Here is a 6,000-nt window from a genome sequence, read left to right on the forward strand (position 1 = left end):
ATGAACCCTTAAATAACAACTAATCTAATCAGAGAATGTGTTAAACCATTTTTCAAGTGGTGAAGCTCTCTTGTCACATTTCACCCAAAAAGAAGAAGCTCTCTTGTCATCATATACAATAAAGTTTTATTCAATTGTACAGACAAGTGGACTTTCTTTCATCTACATTTGGACTTTACACTTTTGTGGCAAGCAAAAGGCACAATCCATGAAGAAAAAGTATGCCAACAGGCACATGATAGCTAGCCTTAGTTTTCAATTTCATTTCACTTTACTCAAAAATTGAAAAATTAAAAATAAAAAATTCTTGCTTTTCAAGCAGCATGATACAGTCTTTCCCCATGATTTTCTTACCTCCTATTATTCATTTGTTTTGGTTCTACACTTATATTAGTTTATTTGGATTATAATTGAAATGAATAACCTAATTAAGGAGAGAATTCTAAACAAAATACCAAGAAAAAACAAAAATGAACTGTCTAAGAACCCTTGCTTTGAAATCTTTTGAGCAATATAAACACCATAGATCACGAAATGAATTTAAAGTGAATCAAGACATTGATTTTTCTTTGGTAATAATTAAATCATTGATTCAAGTCCAGGGAATTGGATTGCAAGTCAAATGACTGTTTCGAAAGGTCGACAGTAACAGGACGATTTAGGCCATTCAATTAAAAAAGTAATTAAATAATCAAAATACCTCTTGCGTTTTATTTAGCACGGGGTATGTCTGTCCATAACTTCATAGGTAACAAAAAAACTTACACGAGAAAGTTTTCCACCACCGTGGGAAAGAAAACACACCATCTGACAGAAATTATGACTCACCCTACTAGTTGAAGGTTGAGAATACCCTTCTCTTATTTATGACACTCATCGAACCTCCATTAATATCCACGGTGAAGGAATACCTCCTTCACATGGGTGGAGGAAAACCATACCTAAAGTTATAACTGTACTTTCTTTACCTTTGCATCTAAATTGTCCAACTCACAAATCATAACCTTACTTAAAGAATCCAAATGTATCGTCAAGAAAGGAATACAATAACCAAGCAAAGCTACATATACTAAAACCACATAATTGACACATGTTTCAAGGGAAGATGCCAAGTGACTAAACATCCCCAAATTAGAAGGATAAATGTGTAAAGGTTTGAGAGTGTTAAGTAAAATTTTTCATTAAATTGCATTAGCTGATACCCAATGAGGTATAATTAGAGACCACAATGGCTAAAGGAACCCTATCTAGTTGTTGCATTAAGCCAACCGTGTTAGATAAACAATTAGGGCTGAAGCTGCCATGGGAGAGTTGAATTGATCTGATGTAGAGTTTTAACTCTTTCATTGATCTTATCTTCTTTCCTCATCACAATGTATCTTCCCAACTCCCCCATGATTAAACCCTTTTACCTACCATTCTCTATTAGTGGCATTCTTCATAGTTCACACATCCCTTCAACCAAGAACCAAGAAATGAAAGTAGAGAAAGCCCAAGTTTCACAAACCTTAAAAGAAGGAATTCAAACCAGACAACATATATAAGGCCTTGCACAAAGATGCCTAGCTAGAGGACCAGTACTGCACATAGTTAGCAAATTCGGATTCGGGAATTATTCGGACGGAGAATTATTCGGAATAATTCGGACGATTAATTTAAGGATTCGGTCAAAAAAGCGGTCAAAAAATCTTATTGGGGTTTTTTTTTTAAAAAAATTGTTTTTATTTTTTTATTTTTTTATTTTTGGTTTTTTTTAAAATAATGTTTAAATGGACCGAATAATTCGGTTTAATTTGGATTCGGTCCGAATTATTCGCGAATTATATTCATTTTTGAAAAAGTCGCGAATTTTAAAGAATTTTATTTTTAATTCGGATTCGGTCCGAATTTTTGATAAAATTCAGGAAAATTCGGTTCGGCCGAATAACTCGCGAATTATTCGGCCGAATTGCTAACTATGGTACTGCTACTGCATATTATTGGTGAAGCAATCTTACACTATATGCAAGTGGACTAGATTCATTTTGTGGTTGATGGAGGATATTGTATTGTGATACCTTCCTTCAAGCAGGCCATGATGATCAGTTTTCAAAATATTCACTTGTACAAATTAAGGGTAGAAAGCTTTGGTTACTCTTATCTTCTAGTGCAATTTGGGCTAGGCAAGCTGGGTTGGGCAATTGATCAATTTTAAAGAGGTCCAAATTTCTCATGGGCTGGGCCAAGGGGCACTACCATGCAATCCAGTCCGATAGCTTTGTCATATATATTGTAAACATAGACATTCATGATCTTGCTGCAACGAGAGTTTTCTCTTTGTAATCAATCATCCTAATGTTCTAGATATTATTTTATAAATCTTTACCAAAAAACAAAATATTTTATAAATAAGGTAGTTCTTGGTATCACAACAGTCCGTGAAATTTCCATAAGTCATAAGATAGATCTAAGCTATCCATTTTCATGATTTTTTTTTTTCTATTTAAAGTTGCTCAGAATTGGTGGAGCGCACAACAACGTCTAGAGGATTACACATGTATGGACATACACAAAATGTATGCCAATACAAAAGGGGTTAATTGAGTTACATTCTAAAATTTAACATATAGTTAACCTAGATTTTTTTTTTTTTTGTGGGTCTAATGGTCAGAATAGACACATAATTTGTCACGTGGTAAAGGTAGAATAATTGCCTTTTAAGATTTGAAGAAAAATAATAACGAATCATTGTAATGATGATCCTTTTTTTTTTTCTTAGTGTAAAGATGCTAATAATCTTTTGCCTAATTAAAGCAACAGTTTCTTGTTATTTCTCTTATTTTTTGGATCTCTCCATGATATTGTCTATCCATTCGAGATAAATCAGTATGCTCAGTACATCGCTTATTAATTTGAGTTGGCTTTCATAAGATATTATAATTAGTGGATTGAACAAGATAAGAAGGCTTAAGGCAATTAATCCATATCAAGAATTGTGTTTGGGAATAGATCTTGGGTCTAGAATGCATTCTAAAACAAATTCTTCACTTTTCGACTTCAAAATGTGTTCTAGATTTAGAATCTATTCCGAGAATGTATATCAATCTCAGTCCAAGGATTTTGATATCCGAATGGACTGAGGTTATCCCACGTTGTGTTCGCCAGTTTGGTGATGAATGCTGGTTGAGTATCCCTATATAAGGAGGTAAATGGGCTGAGTGAACCGATTCTTGTATGGTAGCAGTGGATGATAAGCCTCTGTTGTTACTGAGTTGACTTGACCGAGTTGCCAATCTAATCCAGTATGTTACTTTGATCTTTGATCTTTATCACTTTATGTTTGTTGTACTCATGAAAACACAGTGTTCATATAGATAGTTGATTTCCTTGCGTGTGGACCCCACATTTGGGAACTATAGCTTTTCTGGGCTTTTACCGTGAAATTTGGTAGTGTGGACTATGGAGTGGACTGAAGCCACCTTTGTTGACAAAATTACACGGTGGAATCTTTGACTGCTTACTAGTATAAGGCTAGTTAAAGTCAATGAGAAATAGTTGAAGATAATGACTTCTAAAAAAGTCTTCCACTTTGGCTCTTTTCAAGTTTGAGAGTATCTGAATGTGAGAGCCCCTCTAATATCACAAAAAAAAAAAAAAGGAAACAAAAAAAGGTATACCATTACATACTTAAGCCAATAAAAGTTTGAGTCAAACTTTGAAGATGGATGAAATCTGATGCGATGCAGTGAGCTGAGGAATCTTACAAATACAAACAATATCAGCCGATGGCCTTGGAGTGTGATTCCTTTACTTTTAGGAACTGATAATTTTTTGTCTAAACCAAATCTGTGCATAAAAGTTAACAATGAAATCATACTCATTTTGAAATATATCTTTTGAAGCTATGGCAAGGAAAACTGTGATCATGGACCCCAATTACTTGTTAAACTCTCTATTTGCTATCTAAAATATTATGTTCTTATTTTTAACAAAAAAAAGTTGAACCAGCACCAATGAAGACACAACTCTTTTAGTGAAAGTTCAAAAGTTGCTCTCCTATCATAGTGATATGTCATTTGTGGATATTACTTTTATATTGTAAGGCAAAAATTAGGTTAATGATGAAAGCCTTCGTTATAGGTCTTGACGAATTTGATATGTGAACTGTAAAAGCCAAGCATGTCCTTTCATGCACATTAGCACGAGCCTAAGTGCTAGCTAATCTACAACCACCGATAGGGTATATTGCAAATCAATAGAAGATGCATAACAACCCTACAAACAAGCAAGTGTGTGAAACAAGAGAACTTTTAGTACCTTAGTGCACAGTGGAGCTACCTATTTGAACCCAAAGATTTATTTTCTAGTTCTTTAGCTAGCTATGACACCTCTGTAGGCATATTTAGAACTTGACATATTATTTTAATTGTCCCATGTTATATCCTAAAATTTCTTTAAGTTAGGGGGTATTAAAGGGTTTTCCATCAAAAATAATTTGAAAATGATATATCATTATGTTATTATCAAAAGATGTAATTCTCATGCACATATTTCGAGTAAATATTTGAACACACTATTACTCTTGTTGGAAAAAAAATGTATCATACTAAAAGGGTAAGAAAGTAAAGTTACAAAATATTTGAAACTTATAATGATGTAAATAAGAAAATCCTTGTAAGTTTTAACTGCTTGAACAATTAATCCAACATCAAAATATGTCACGGTTTTAGGAATGAGTATCGCATCCATTGATTCTAGTACAAATGTGGTAGTTTGCTAGAATCATTACTTTCCAAGAGATACCTAGAATAAGGTTGAAAATATAAAGTTTAGGATCTATACAAAATGGTTTGGTTATAGTTTTACAATGACATCTACTAGCTACCTGGCTCACCAACCCTACTCCTTTATTTGGACTTGAGACCGGCGACCGTCATCATGAAACACGGACGAAGTTGTGCATCATGACACCATTAGATCATAAGAAGAATTTTGATTTGAAACCCGTAGGAATATTACAAGGCAAATAAGGGGTATTTCAGTTCCTCAATTTTAGATGAACCTAAGATAATGGAGGTTATAGAGTGAGGGAGACAGCCATTAGGTTGAAAGAAATGTCAAAGCTCAAAGGAGGGGTTTTTGTAATCCTAGTAAAGATTCCTCTCTCAAGGAAATTTTAGATCATCTGCAACATCTAGCCATCAGTGCAATAAGATATGGGAAAAGTTCCATGAAAAATCAAGACATTCCTTCTTTATTTGGTGGAAATAAAGACATTCTTTCATTTCATTATTAAATGGAATTTTCTTGGATTGAGCACTTGGCATTAGATATTTTTATTATACCGAGGAAGACAGGTAATGGAAGTTCGCTTTCCAAGCTGACCCAATCTTCTACACTTGACTTCATTTAATCCTTTAGAAACTAAAACTCAAGCAAGCAAACAAAATGGTGAAGAAATGGGACCTCACCAGGGCATGTCTGGTTGCTGAGAAGACTCCAAATTGCAAAACCCAAATTTCAACCCCAAAACTCACGTTGGAGTCTTGGAGACTTTTTTTTTTTTTTTCTGATAACAACTTGGAGACTTTGTATCTTAAATTTCCAACTACAGAGAAATCTTCTTCAAGAAAATGGGCTCCACTATATATCTAATTGTACAAAGTAAGGATTTAGTTCACGGTATCGGCAATAGTATTGGTCAGTGGTCACTAGTGATATCGATATCGTATTGATTATTACAGGCTGATGCAGGATTATTATTTATTTTTTTATTTTTATGTATCGATAGATCGATGGCAATGTTGAAATGATTGATCCAATACTAATACCTAAAACTATTTTCGAAAGAAGACAACTTGTGCGGCCTATCATATATTTTCCATTTTCCCTAGTCCATGAGAGATGAGACCAAGACTAGTAGTTTATTGTAGTTTATTTATTTATTTTTCTCTTGTGAAAAAAAGTAGCATAATGATAAAAGAATGTTTTATGCGGTTCTGCATTAAGGATAAGATCAAG

This window comes from Macadamia integrifolia, chromosome 9, assembly GCF_013358625.1.
Source record: "Macadamia integrifolia cultivar HAES 741 chromosome 9, SCU_Mint_v3, whole genome shotgun sequence".
NCBI classification, from domain to species: domain Eukaryota; kingdom Viridiplantae; phylum Streptophyta; class Magnoliopsida; order Proteales; family Proteaceae; genus Macadamia; species Macadamia integrifolia.